At 47.5% G+C, this 15,817-nt stretch overlaps 1 pseudogene; it reads left to right on the top strand.

Moving 5' to 3' along the window:
- The first annotated feature begins 329 nt into the window (after positions 1 to 329).
- Positions 330 to 15,817, top strand: part of LOC135528814 (tropomodulin-3-like) — a 35,106-nt pseudogene continuing 19,618 nt past the window's right edge.

Raw genomic sequence — 15,817 nt, 5'->3', positions numbered from 1 at the left:
CTGCCTCTGCCTCTCTCTGCCTGCCTCTCTCTGCCTGCTCTCTGCCTGCTCTCTCTCTGCCTGCCTCTCTGCCTGCCTCTCTGCCTGCCTGCCTCTCTGCCTGCCTCTGCCTGCCTCTGCCTGCCCTCTGTCTGCTGCCTGCCTCTGCTGTCTGTCTGCCTGCCTCGCTGTCTGCCTGCCTCCCTCTCTGTCTGCCTGCCTCTCTGTCTGCCTGCCTCTGTCTGCCTGCCTGCCTCTCTGTCTGCCTGTCTGCCTGCCTCTCTGCCTGCCTCTGCCTGCCTCTCTGCCTGCCTGCCTCTCTGCCTGCCTCTCTGTCTCCATCCCTCTGTGTCTCTAGCAGATTACCTGCCCCTAGGCGTGACACTTGGACCCAGAGGGACACAGACAGACACCCCGGTCTGCGGTTGGTGTAGCAGAGAGAGAACATGGCATTGTCGTTTAAGAAAGACCTGGAGAAGTACAAGGAGATTGACGAGGATGAGATCCTTAACAACCTGTCAGAGCAGGAACTCAAACAACTGGAGACTGCCCTGGAGGAGATGGACCCAGAGGTATGGAGGGGAGGGGAGGAGTCTCTCTGTTTCTGTCGTCCTTGTGTTTTCTCCTTGTTCGCCAGACAGACATCTCATTCTTATCAACTTTTAACCTCCCAGTCTGCCAAGCTTTTCTATGTTGATTTGCACGCAGAGTAGAGGAGGAGGAGGAGGAGGCGCAGCAGAGGAGAGGAGGAGGCGCAGCAGAGTAGAGGAGAGTGCAGAGTAGAGGAGGAGGAGGCGAGGCAGAGTAGAGAGGGGAGGAGGAGGCGCAGCAGAGTAGAGGAGGCAGAGGAGGAGGAAGAGCAGAGGAGGAGGCAGCAGAGTGGAGGAGGAGGAGGAGGCAGCAGAGAGGAGGAGGCAGAGTAGCAGCAGAGTAGGAGGAGGAGGCGCAGCAGAGAGAGGAGGAGGCGCAGCGGAGGAGGCGCAGCAGAGTAGAGGGGGAGGAGGAGGCGCAGCAGAGTAGAGGGGGGAGGGGAGGAGGAGGTGCAGCAGAGGAGGAGGAGGAGGCAGCAGAGTAGAGGAGGAGGAGGTGCAGCAGAGTAGAGGAGGAGGAGGTGCAGCAGAGTAGAGGAGGAGGAGGCGTAGAGGAGGAGGAGGTGCAGCAGAGTAGAGGAGGAGGAGGTGCAGCAGAGTAGAGGAGGAGGAGGTGCAGCAGAGTAGAGGAGGAGGAGGTGTAGAGGAGGAAGAGGTGCAGCAGAGGAGGAGGAGGTGCAGCAGAGGAGGAGGAGGAGGAGGCGAGAGGAGGAGGAGGTGCAGCAGAGTAGAGGAGGAGGAGGCGTAGAGGAGGAGGAGGTGCAGCAGAGTAGAGGGAGGTGCAGCAGAGTAGAGGAGGAGGAGGTGCAGCAGAGTAGAGGAGGAGGAGGTGCAGCAGAGTAGAGGAGGAGGCGTAGCAGAGTAGAGGAGGAGCAGAGTAGTCAAACCCTTCCAGGACTTAGTGAGGTTAATTTTCCTTTCCAAGGGCCAGAGTGTGAGGTACAGCAGCCATTTATTTGTGATATTACACAATACACCTCAACAGAAGTATTGGGACGAGGCCAATGTGTTGTTACATCTCAAGTAGAGAACATCTTAAACATTCTTCTGGTCTTTCACTTATACACAGCATGAAGGAGAGGAGTAACCAGGCAACCATAGGAACTCCACTCAACACGACACGGCACCAAATGCAGCCCTAATGTTTTTAAACATGGCACATGAATTCACCAATTACCAATTGATCAATCAGTCAATAAACCCATGTATCCACCCCTCTGTGTCTCCCCCCCCCCCCCCAGAATGCATTGCTGCCAGAGGTCGAGGCGTCAGAAGGACCACACAGTGAAAGCAGCCACCGCAGCCCCTAGAGTAGAGGAGAAGGAGGCAGCAGAGAAGACTGATCAGGAGGTGTTTTCAGAGAGAGAAGGAGGCCCTGGAGTATAAAGACAGAGATGAGTGTCTTTCTCTAGGAGGCCCTGGAGTATAAAGACAGAGGAAGGTGGAGAGAGTAGAGGAAAGGAGGCCCTGGAGTATAAAGAGAGATGATGTTGTGTCTTTCTCTGGAGAGAGGAAAGGTAGGAGGCCCTGGAGTATAAAGACAGAGATGATGTTGTGTCTTTCTCTGGAGAGAGGAAAGGTAGGAGGCCCTGGAGTATAAAGACAGAGATGATGTTTGATATTCTTTCTCTGTCTTAAAGACAGAGATGATGTTGTGTCTTTACTCTGGAGAGAGGAAGAGGAGGTAAAGACAGAGCATGATGTTGGTCTTTTCACAGCAGAGGAGAGGAAAGGTACCAGGCCCTGGAGTATAAAGACAGATGATGTTGTGTCTTTAAACTGGAGAGCTATAAAACACCAATTACCAACTGAGGCCCTGGAGTATAAACACCAGCATTACCCCCAGAATGTTGGAGAGAGGAAAAGGACACCAGCAGTATACAGACTGTCTTTTCTTCTGGGAGCATAAAGACAGAGATGATGTTGGAGAGGAAAAGGAGGCCCTGGAGTATAAAGACAGAGATGATGTTGTGTCTTTCTCTGGAGAGAGGAAAGGTAGGAGGCCCTGGAGTATAAAGACAGAGATGATGTTGTGTCTTGTCTGGAGAGAGGAACACCAGCATTACTACACTGTTGGAGCTAGAAACACCAGCATTACTACACTGTTGGAGCTAGAAACACCAGCATTACTACACTGTTGGAGCTAGAAACACCAGCATTACTACTGCACTGTTGGAGCTAGAAACACCAGCATTACTGCACTGTTGGAGCTAGAAACACCAGCATTACTACACTGTTGGAGACTAGAAACACCAGCATTACTGCACTGTTGGAGCTAGAAACACCAGCATTACTACACTGTTGGAGACAGAAACACCAGCATTACTACACTGTTGGAGATAAACACCAGCATTACTGCACTGTTGGAGCTAGAAACACCAGCATTACTACACTGTTGGAGCTAGAAACACCAGCATTACTACACTGTTGGAGCTAGAAACACCAGCATTACTACACTGTTGGAGATAAACACCAGCATTACTACACTGTTGGAGACTAGAAACACCAGCATTACTGCACTGTTGGAGACAGAAACACCAGCATTACTGCACTGTTGGAGACAGAAACACCAGCATTACTACACTGTTGGAGCTAGAAACACCAGCATTATTACACTGTTGGAGATAGAAACACCAGCATTACTACACTGTTGGAGACAGAAACACCAGCATTACTACACTGTTGGAGCTAGAAACACCAGCATTATTACACTGTTGGAGATAGAAACACCAGCATTACTGCACTGTTGGAGCTAGAAACACCAGCATTACTGCACTGTTGGAGACAGAAACACCAGCATTACTGCACTGTTGAGCTAGAAACACCAGCATTACTGCACTGTTGGAACTAGAAACACCAGCATTACTACACTGTTGGAGATAGAAACACCAGCATTACTACACTGTTGGAGATAGAAACACCAGCATTACTACACTGTTGGAGCTAGAAACACCAGCATTACTGCACTGTTGGAACTAGAAACACCAGCATTACTGCACTGTTGGATACTAGAAACACCAGCATTACTACACTGTTGGAGCTAGAAACACCAGCATTACTGCACTGTTGGAGCTAGAAACACCAGCATTACTGCACTGTTGGAGCTAGAAACACCAGCATTACTGCACTGTTGGAGCTAGAAACACCAGCATTACTGCACTGTTGGATACAGAAACACCAGCATTACTACACTGTTGGAGCTAGAAACACCAGCATTACTGCACTGTTGGAGACAGAAACACCAGCATTACTGTAACACGTTGGAAGAAACACCAGCATTACTACACTGTTGGAGCTAGAAACACCAGCATTACTGCACTGTTGGAGACAGAAACACCAGCATTACTGCACTGTTGGAGCTAGAAACACCAGCATTACTGCACTGTTGGAGACAGAAACACCAGCATTATTGTATGTGTTGGAGATAGAAACACCAGCATTGTCCTGTTGGTTGTAGAAACACCAGCATTACTACACTGTTGGAGATAGGTCTCAGCATTAATCTCCACTGTTGAGTCTAGAAACACCAGCATTACTACAGGGTTGGAGTTAGAAACACCAGCATTACTAGAGCAGGGTGGAGCTAGAAACACCAGCATTACTGCAGGGTGTTGGATACAGAAACACCAGCATTACTAGCACTGGGGAGACAGAAACACCAGCATTACTGCACTGTTGGGCTAGAAACACCAGCATTACTGCACTGTTGGTTACAGAAACACCAGCATTATATGCACTGTTGGGTAGAAACACCAGTATGTATATACACAGGGTGGAGGTAGAAACACCAGTATTATATAGAACAGGGTTGGGTAGAAACACCAGTATGTATATACTACACAGGGTTGGAGATTGTTACCTCCAGTATTACTAGAACAGGGTTAGGGTTGTTACACCAGCATTATGTTGGAGATAGAAACAGCATTACTGTTGTTACAGAAACACCAGCATTATATACAGGGTTGGAGCTAGAAACACCAGTATGTACTAGACAGGGTTGGAGCTTGAAACCCAGTATTATATAGACAGGGTTAGGGTAGAAACACCAGTATTACTACAGGGTTGGGTTGTTACCTCCAGTATTATGCACAGGGTTGGGTAGAAACACCAGCATTATATACACAGGGTTGGAGATAGTTACCTCCAGTATGTATATAGAGCAGGGTTAGGGTTGAACCACCAGTATGTATATAGAACAGGGTTGGGTTGTTACTCCAGTATGTATATAGAGCAGGGTTAGGGTTGTTACACCAGTATTACTAGACAGGGTTGGGTTGTTAACTCCAGTATGTATATACAGGGTTAGGGTTGTTACCTCCAGTATTATATAGAACAGGGTTGGGTTGTTACCACCAGTATGTATATAGAGCAGGGTTGGGTTGTTACCTCCAGTATGTACTAGAACAGGGTTGGGTTGTTAACTCCAGTATGTATATAGAACAGGGTTAGGGTTGTTACCTCCAGTATGTATATAGAACAGGGTTAGGGTTGTTACCTCCAGTATGTATATAGAACAGGGTTAGGGTTGTTACCTCCAGTATGTATATAGAACAGGGTTAGGTTGTTACCTCCAGTATGTATATAGAACAGGGTTAGGGTTGTTACCTCCAGTATGTATATAGAGTTAGGTGTGTGTTGTTGTTCCCTCTGTATGTGTAGAGCAGGGTTAGGGTTGTTACCTCCAGTATGTATATAGAGCAGGGTTAGGGTTGTTACCTCCAGTATGTATATAGAGCAGGGTTAGGGTTGTTACCTCCAGTATGTATATAGAACAGGGTTAATCAGTTGTGCGTCTCCAGTATGTATATAGCAGGGTTAGGGTTGTTCCTCCAGTATACATATAGAGCAGGGTTAGGGTTGTTACCCAGTATGTATATAGAGCAGGGTTAGAGTTGTTACCTCCAGTATGTATATAGAACAGGGTTGGGTTGTTACCTCCAGTATGTATATAGAGCAGGGTTAGGGTTGTTACCTCCAGTATGTATATAGAGCAGGGTTAGGGTTGTTACCTCCAGTATGTATATAGAGCAGGGTTAGGGTTGTTACCTCCAGTATGTATATAGAGCAGGGTTAGGGTTGTTACCTCCAGTATGTATATAGAACAGGGTTAGGGTTGTTACCTCCAGTATGTATATAGAGCAGGGTTAGGGTTGTTACCTCCAGTATGTATATAGAGCAGGGTTAGGGTTGTTACCTCCAGTATGTATATAGAACAGGGTTAGGGTTGTTACCTCCAGTATGTATATAGAACAGGGTTAGGGTTGTTACCTCCAGTATGTATATAGAGCAGGGTTAGGGTTGTTACCTCCAGTATGTATATAGAACAGGGTTAGGGTTGTTACCTCCAGTATGTATATAGAGCAGGGTTAGGGTTGTTACCTCCAGTATGTATATAGAACAGGTTTAGGGTTGTTACCTCCAGTATGTATATAGAGCAGGGTTAGGGTTGTTACCTCCAGTATGTATATAGAACAGGGTTAGGGTTGTTACCTCCAGTATGTATATAGAACAGGGTGAGGGTTGTTACCTCCAGTATGTATATAGAACAGGGTGAGGGTTGTCCCCTCCAGTAGAATTCCAGAACCATGATGTCATGACCCCTGATCTCTGGAGAGGAAGTCTGTCAGGAATGACCTCACACACATTCCTCTTCCCTCACCCCACTGTGTGTGTGGTGACAGACCATAGCAACAACTCTTGTTATCAGCAGGGGCTGATTTAATGAGTCTCGTGGAATTTACATTCGATTAGACCTTTAAAAGTGATTTGTGTTTTACTTGTTGTATAAACACACCATGGCCACCAAAACCAGACTAAGTGGACTGGACAAGAGTTTCTGGAGAGATTGAGAACTTTTCAGTGATGAGCACAATTCATATTAGCAGCACAGATGTGCAGCCCAGTTCTGTTCAGCAGTGGGAACACGTCACACCCGGAACACACAGCCTACATCTGCTGGTGAGCTGCAGGGGAGCCAGCGATGAGTGTGAAGACAGGCTCTGATTATACACATCACACAGGTGACTCTCTGGCTTCCCCATAGCGAACCAGTCACCACCAGCCTGGTTAGCTTCCCTTTGCCTGGAGGAAGGGATACTTCAGGATTTTGGCAACGAGGCCCTTAGACCTCATCATTGAGCGAACGCTAGTTAGCATTGGCTTGCAAAACCACCTCGAACTTCCTTCATACTGGACACAGAGACATACAAATGGTATCAGTGAGTTCATCTGACTCTGGGGAAGTTGATGAAGGGCCTCACTGCCAAAATCCCAAAGTATCCCTTTATGAAACACAAGCTGCTTTAAAAAAATTGAAAACAATAGCAGCAGTGAGTTTAATAGTAAAATAGTCTATGTTTGTCTCTCCCCTTTAGTATAGAAAAGTAGTGCAGTTGTAGTCTCACTCAACCCTCCCACTTTCCCCACTGCGTTTCATAGCCAGGTTCTGTTGCCAAGACTCCCACTTCCTCCTCAGAGAAAACGTCTTGATTCTCTTACCGTTCAAAAGATATTACCCATAACACCACCACTATGTCTTGTATTGTTGTTGTGCTCTCTCTTTCCCTCTCTAAAATGGCCCAATGTCTTCTTCATTTTGACAATAACAACAGTAAATCATTATTCAAAGGACTGAACGGCCTGTAGAGATGTGACTTTCTAGACTAAATCTAAAGTGTGCCAAGAGAGGCTCCATTCTGTAACGGCCTGTAGAGAGACTCCATTCTGTAACGGCCTGTAGAGAGGCTCCATTCTGTAACAGCCTGTAGAGAGGCTCCATTCTGTAACAGCCTGTAGAGAGGCTCCATTCTGTAACGGCCTGTAGAGAGGCTCCATTCTGTAACAGCCTGTAGAGAGACTCCATTCTGTAACGGCCTGTAGAGACTCCATTCTGTAACGGCCTGTAGAGAGGCTCCATTCTGTAACAGCCTGTAGAGAGACTCCATTCTGTAACAGCCTGTACGGCCTGAGAGAGACTCCATTCTGTAGAGAGGCTCCATTCTGCCTGTGAGAGGCTCCAAACAGCCTGTAGAGAGGCTCCACAGGAAGAGGGTTGAGAAACAGTGCAGAGACTCCATTCTGTTTAGAGAGGAGATGTGGCTATGTAACAGCCTAGAGAGGGACTCTGTAGAGAGGCTCCATTCTGTAACGGCCTAGAGAGACTCCATTCTAACGGCCTGTAGAGAGACTCCTCTAACGGCCTGTAGAGAGGCTCCATTCTGTAACGCCTAGAGAGACTCCATTCTGTAACAGCCTGTAGAGAGGCTCCATTCTGTAACGGCCTGTAGAGAGACTCCATTGTCTCCTCTCCATTCTGTAACAGCTCTGTCTCTCCATTCTGTCTCTCTCTCTCTCTCTCTCTCTCTTTGTCTCCTTCTGTCTCTCTCTTTCTCTCTCTCTGTAGAGAGACTCTCCTTCTCTCTCTCTGTCTCTCCTTCTCTCTCTCTGTCTCTCTCTCTCTCTTTCTTCTCTCTTTCTCTCTCTTCTCTCTTTGTCTCTCTCTCTCTCTCTCTCTCTCTCTCTCTCTCTCTCTCTTTGTCTCTCCTCTCTTTCTCTCTCTTGTCTCTCTCCTCTTTCTCTCTCTCTTCTCTTTCTCTTTCTCTTTCTCTTTCTCTCTCTCTCCTCTTTCTCTCTCTCTGTCTCTCCCTCTTTCTCTCTCTCTCTCTTTGTCTCTCTCTCTCTTTGTCTCTCTCTCTTCTCTTGTCTCTCTCTCTCTCTGTCTCTACTCTCTCTCTCCCTCTCTCTCTCTCCTCTCTCTCTCCCTCTCTCTCTCTCTCTCTCTCTCTCTCTCTCTCTCTCTCTCTCTCTCTCTCTCCTCTCTCTCTCTCTCTCTCTCTCTCTCTCTCTCTCTCTCTCTTCTCTTTGTCTCTGTGTGTTTCTGTCTCACTCATTCTCTCTGGCTTGACTTCCCTTCCTGAAAGAGCCTTTAGACGGCCATTCTGTGTCGGTCCCTGTGGACAACAGTTTCAGTTACCCCCATTATAGACAGACACAGAGAGAAGCACCCAAGCTGCACCTAGAGTGTCTGTAGTACATACAACCTCGCAGATATTTGACATGTAGGATATCACCTGTAGGGAAAGGAGAAGGTCATGCAGAGACAGTTGAACCACTGTGTGTTAACCAGAAGGCTGTGACTGTGGCTGTAAGTGCTGGGGATTGTAGACTAACTGTTAGCTGACTCTTCTCCAGAGGGCCTGACACAGGAAGTGGGGTGTTGTGGGTAATGGCTGTATTTACTGTTTAGAGGCTTTTCAGGAAGTGCCAAGGCCCCCTCGAGACTAGACCGCCTTTTAGACTGGAGTGTAGGGGGGCACGGAGGGTGTTCTGTCGGAGGGCGGCGGGGGAGGACCGAGGGACAATTAGATTTAAGTTTGAGTCATTTAGCAGACACTGTTATTCAGAGCCACTTCTAGTAGTGAGGGAATACATTCCCATGAAGGAAAGGGTCACTATCACTTCCTGTTTTTAAAGTGAGGGTGTTGGGGCACAGAGGCACAGAGGTTATTCTCATTGAGGGAGTTGTGTGGCAGGAGAAGAGGGAGAGGGGCTACTGAAGGAAAAGGCTACTGTATATTTTTTTAGAGTGTGTGTGTGTGGGGGGTCACTGATGTGGTTGTCTGGTACTGTATTTCATATATAGTATTTCATATATAGTATTTCATATGCAGTATTCCATATACAGTACCAGTCAAACGTATGGACACCACTACTCATTTAAAGGTTTTTCTTTATTTTGACTGTTTTCTACATTGTAGAATAACAGTGAAGACATAAATTATGAAATAACACAAAATATAAAATATTGTTGTTATTATTGTTTACCACTGTTGTTGGTTACTACATGATTCCATATGTGTTATTTCATAGTTTTGATGTCTTCACTATTATTCTACAATGTAGAAAATAGTACAAATAAAGAAAAACCCTTGAATGAGTAGGTGTGTCCAAACTGTTGACTGGTGACTGTTGACTGGTTACTGTTGACTGGTAACTGTTGACTGGTAACTGTTGACTGGTGACTGTTGACTGACTGGTGACTGTTGACTGACTGGTGACTGTTGACTGACTGGTGACTGTTGACTGACTGGTGACTGTTGACTGACTGGTGACTGTTGACTGACTGGTAACTGTTGACTGACTGGTGACTGTTGACTGGTAACTGACTGTTGACTGACTGGTAACTGTTGACTGACTGGTGACTGTTGACTGACTGGTAACTGTTGACTGGTAACTGACTGTTGACTGACTGGTGACTGTTGACTGACTGGTGACTGTTGACTGGTGACTGTTGACTGTTGACTGGTAACTTGACTGGTAACTGTTGACTGGTAACTGTTGACTGGTGACTGTTGACTGGTGACTGTTGACTGGTAACTGTATATGAAATAGGAGTGGAAGTGTAATAACGATGTTAAAGGGTTACGTGCTGATGGAGTTGGGGAGAATAGCAGCCTCTGTATGTAGCTGTGTGTTGTAACGTCTGGCCAACAAGTTAGTTGCCCCAGCAGCTGCATAGAGGAGTTTAGACTTTACTCTCTGTTCCGTGACTTCCTGTCTCTTTCCTTCTGCTGCTGCTGGGTTTCCATGGCAATGCCTCCGGGCCCGACTGAAGGAGGGAGAGAGACGGGGAGGGAGAAAAGAGAGCGAGACGAGCGAGAGATGCAGACGGTCTTGTCTCCTCAGTCTGATGAAGATCTCCAGCTGTGTTATGTAAAGATGTCTGCTCTCTGTCTCTCTCTACACACACACACACACACACACACACACACACACACACACACACACACACACACACACACACACACACACAAAGCAGAAGGGTTCATGGGTAGACGGTACACAGGACAGACTGAAATAGACAAAGACAGAGCAGGGTTACCACTTAGATACAGGCAGTAGAACACACTGTACCACTTAGATACAGTCCATCCTGCAGTAGAACACAGACTTGATAATCCATCCTGCAGTAGAACACACACCACCAGACAGAGCAGAGTAGAACACACTGTACCACTTAGATACAGTCCATCCTGCAGTAGAACACACTGTACCACTTAGATACAGTCCATCCTGCAGTAGAACACACTGTACCACTTAGATACAGTCCATCCTGCAGTAGAACACACTGTACCACTTAGATACAGTCCATCCTGCAGTAGAACACACTGTACCACTTAGATACAGTCCATCCTGCAGTAGAACACACTGTACCACTTAGATACAGTCCATCCTGCAGTAGAACACACTGTACCACTTAGATACAGTCCATCCTGCAGTAGAACACACTGTACCACTTAGATACAGTCCATCCTGCAGTAGAACACACTGTACCACTTAGATACAGTCCATCCTGCAGTAGAACACACTGTACCACTTAGATACAGTCCATCCTGCAGTAGACACACTGTACCACTTAGATACAGTCCATCCTGCAGTAGAACACACTGTACCACCAGTCCATCCTGCAGTAGAACACTTAGATACAGTCCATCCTGCAGTAGAACACACTGTACCACTTAGATACAGTCCATCCTGCAGTAGAACACACTGTACCACTTAGATACAGTCCATCCTGCAGTAGAACACACTGTACCACTTAGATACAGTCCATCCTGCAGTAGAACACAGTCCATCCTGCAGTAGAACACACTGTACCACTTAGATACAGTCCACTTAGATACAGTCCTGCAGTAGAACACACTGTACCACTTAGATACAGTCCATCCTGCAGTAGAACACACTGTACCACTTAGATACAGTCCATCCTGCAGTAGAACACACTGTACCACTTAGATACAGTCCATCCTGCAGTAGAACACACTGTACCACTTAGATACAGTCCATCCTGCAGTAGAACACACTGTACCACTTAGATACAGTCCATCCTGCAGTAGAACACACTGTACCACTTAGATACAGTCCATCCTGCAGTAGAACACACTGTACCACTTAGATACAGTCCATCCTGCAGTAGAACACACTGTACCACTTAGATACAGTCCATCCTGCAGTAGAACACACTGTACCACTTAGATACAGTCCATCCTGCAGTAGAACACACTGTACCACTTAGATACAGTCCATCCTGCAGTAGAACACACTGTACCACTTAGATACAGTCCATCCTGCAGTAGAACACACTGTACCACTTAGATACAGTCCATCCTGCAGTAGAACACACTGTACCACTTAGATACAGTCCATCCTGCAGTAGAACACACTGTACCACTTAGATACAGTCCATCCTGCAGTAGAACACACTTAGATACAGTCCATCCTGCAGTAGAACACACTGTACACTGTATAACACACTGTACCACTTAGATACAGTCTATCCTGTAGTAGAACACACTTAGATACAGTCCATCCTGCAGTAGAACACACTGTACCACTTAGATACAGTCCATCCTGCAGTAGAACACACTTAGATACAGTCCATCCTGCAGTAGAACACACTTAGATACAGTCCATCCTGCAGTAGAACACACTGTACCACTTAGATACAGTCCGTCCTGCAGTAGAACACATTGTACTAGCCCTCGCTCTCTCTCTAGCCCCTTCCTTTGCTCTCTCTAGCCCTCTCTCTCTCTCTCTGTGTGTCTTGTCTCTGGCTCTGTTGATGTGTTCTCTAAAGACCGCTGTAGTAGACACACATTAGCCGCTAGGAGTTAGCGTTATGGATAAAACAACCTCCGAACGAGTTGGAGCAGCTAATATACATTAGCCGCTAGGAGTTAGCGTTATGGGTAAAACAACCTCCGATTGAGTTGGAGCAGCTAATATACTTTAGCCACTAGGAGTTAGCGTTATGGATAAAATGACCTCCGATTGAGTTGGAGCAGCTAATATACTTTAGCCACTAGGAGTTAGCGTTATGGATAAAATGACCTCCGATTGAGTTGGAGCAGCTAATATACTTTAGCCACTAGGAGTTAGCGTTATGGATAAAACAACCTCCGATTGAGTTGGAGCAGCTAATATACTTTAGCCACTAGGAGTTAGCAGCTAATATACTTTAGCCACGTTATGGATAAAATGACCTCCGATTGAGTTGGAGCAGCTAATATACTTTAGCCACTAGGAGTTAGCGTTATGGATAAAATGACCTCTAGAGACCCCAGAGCAGAAACATCATGACATCAATCTCAACACAGCTCAGAGAAAATGAACTAAACAAGACAAGTATATGAGTAATGGAAATGTCTTGTGTGTGTTCATCTGTAAGATATGGGTTCTGGGGCGTGTGCTCTGGTTCGCTGGTGGTGATGTCATTCCTAGGTACAGTAATTACAGACTGGTGTATAGATATGCAGGCAGAGAGAGTGAGAGCACGGAAAATGTGTGTAATGGGAAATAGAATACTGTGTGTGTGTGTGTGTGTGTGTGTGTGTGTGTGTGTGTGTGTGTGTGTGTGTGTGTGTGTGTGTGTGTGTGTGTGTGTGTGTGTGTGTGTGTGTGTGTGTGTGCGTGTGCGTGTGTGACATGAAACATTGACTAATGTAGTGTTAGTTCAAATAGACATAATTGAGAATAATGATAGCTGTATTATACAATTACAGACTGGAACACACACACACACGCGCGGACAGTCAGAGCTAAGCAGTCGATGTGCTTCCTAGAGGAACAATATAACCCGTCCAGATAGGAAGGGTTGGAGCAGGGGTGTCAAACATACGACCCGCGGGCTGGATCCGTCCAATCCGTCCCGGCGTGGGTTTGAGTACAACACAATAAATACACAAAATGTTGTTTTTGTTGGGGAAACAAACTCAATATACTTTAAAATGACTCAAACCAAATCGAACCTGTACAACTAATAATGGACATAGAGTCATACAGTTTGACTGTGTCCAGCTCTGATAAACACCAGAATGAGACAGTCAAGGAGCATCAAATTCCCCCAAAATGATAGAGGATATTTTTTTTTTTTTTGCAAATTTTGATGGTAAGGAAATATAACCAATTTTCATTGCGGCCCTACGGACCTTGTTGAAGACCGAATGCAGTCCCCGGGGATTCAACACCAGTAGGGTCCTGTATCTCCCCTGGGTTCAACACTAGTAGAGTCCTGTATCTCCCCTGGGTTCAACACCAGCAGGGTCCTGTATCTCCCCTGGGTTCAACACTAGATGGGTCCTGTATCTCCCTGGGTTCACCACTAGCAGGGTCCTGTATCTCCCCTGGGTTCAACACTAGAGCAGGGTCCTGTATCTCCCCTGGGTTCAACACTAGCAGGGTCCTGTATCTCCCCTGGGTTCAACACCAGCAGGGTCCTGTATCTCCCCTGGGTTCAACACTAGCAGGGTCCTGTATCTCCCCTGGGTTCAACACTAGCAGGGTCCTGTATCTCCCCTGGGTTCAACACTAGTAGGGTCCTGTATCTCCCCTGGGTTCAACACTAGCAAGGTCCTGTATCTCCCCTGGGTTCAACACCAGTAGGGTCCTGTATCTCCCCTGGGTTCAACACTAGCAAGGTCCTGTATCTCCCCTGGGTTCAACACTAGCAAGGTCCTGTATCTCCCCTGGGTTCAACACTAGATGGGTCCTGTATCTCCCCTGGGTTCAACACTAGCAGGGTCCTGTATCTCCCCTGGGTTCAACACTAGATGGGTCCTGTATCTCCCCTGGGTTCAACACTAGCAGGGTCCTGTATCTCCCTGGGTTCAACACTAGCAGGGTCCTGTATCTCCCCTGGGTTCAACACTAGTGGGTCCTGTATCTCCCCTGGGTTCAACACTAGTAGGGTCCTGTATCTCCCCTGGGTTCAACACTAGCAGGGTCCTGTATCTCCCCTGGGTTCAACACTAGCAGGGTCCTGTATCTCCCCTGGGTTCAACACTAGCAGGGTCCTGTATCTCCCCTGGGTTCAACACTAGATGGGTCCTGTATCTCCCCTGGGTTCAACACTAGCAGGGTCCTGTATCTCCCCTGGGTTCAACACTAGCAGGGTCCTGTATCTCCCCTGGGTTCAACACTAGCAGGGTCCTGTATCTCCCCTGGGTTCAACACTAGATGGGTCCTGTATCTCCCCTGGGTTCAACACTAGCAGGGTCCTGTATCTCCCCTGGGTTCAACACTAGCAGGGTCCTGTATCTCCCCTGGGTTCAACACTAGCAGGGTCCTGTATCTCCCCTGGGTTCAACACTAGCAGGGTCCTGTATCTCCCCTGGGTTCAACACTAGTAGGGTCCTGTATCTCCCCTGGGTTCAACACTAGATGGGTCCTGTATCTCCCCTGGGTTCAACACTAGATGGGTCCTGTATCTCCCCTGGGTTCAACACCAGCAGGGTCCTGTATCTCCCTGGGTTCAACACTAGCAGGGTCCTGTATCTCCCCTGGGTTCAACACTAGCAGGGTCCTGTATCTCCCTGGGTTCAACACTAGATGGGTCCTAGTAGGGTCTCCCCTGGGTTCAACACTAGCAGGGTCCTGTATCTCCCCTGGGTTCAACACTAGCAGGGTCCTGTATCTCCCCTGGGTTCAACACTAGCAGGGTCCTGTATCTCCCCTGGGTTCAACACTAGCAGGGTCCTGTATCTCCCCTGGGTTCAACACTAGCAGGGGGTTCAACATAGCAGGGTCCCCCTGGGTTCAACACTAGCAGGGTCCTGTATCTCCCCTGGGTTCAACACTAGTAGGGTCCTGTATCTCCCCTGGGTTCAACACAGTAGGGTCCTGGGTTCAACACTAGCAGGGTCCTGTATCTCCCCTGGGTTCAACACCAGTAGGGTCCTGTATCTCCCCTGGGTTCAACACCAGTAGGGTCCTGTATCTCCCCTGGGTTCAACACTAGAGGGTCCTGTATCTCCCCTGGGTTCAACACTAGATAGGGTCCTGTATCTCCCCTGGGTTCAACACTAGTAGGGTCCTGTATCTCCCCTGGGTTCAACACTAGTTAGGGTCCTGTATCTCCCCTGGGTTCAACACTACACAGGGTCCTGTATCTCCCCTGGGTTCAACACTAGAGGGTCCTGTATCTCCCCTGGGTTCAACACTAGCAGGGTCCTGTATCTCCCCTGGGTTCAACACTAGTAGGGTCCTGTATCCCCTGGGTTCACTGATAGTCAGTCCTGTATCTCCCCTGGGTTCAACACTAGTAGGGTCCTGTATCTAGTAGAGTCCTGTATCTCCCTGGGTTCAACAAGGGTCCTGTATCTCCCTGGGTTCAACACAGTAGGGTCCTGTATCTCCCCTGGGTTCAACACTAGATAGGGTCCTGTATCTCCCCTGGGTTCAACACTAGTAGT

This window comes from Oncorhynchus masou, unplaced genomic scaffold (genome assembly GCF_036934945.1).
Source record: "Oncorhynchus masou masou isolate Uvic2021 unplaced genomic scaffold, UVic_Omas_1.1 unplaced_scaffold_1040, whole genome shotgun sequence".
In the NCBI taxonomy this organism is placed as follows: Eukaryota; Metazoa; Chordata; class Actinopteri; order Salmoniformes; family Salmonidae; genus Oncorhynchus; species Oncorhynchus masou.
The sequence above is the reverse complement of the archived record's forward strand: the minus strand, read 5'-3'. Positions and strand labels throughout refer to the sequence as shown.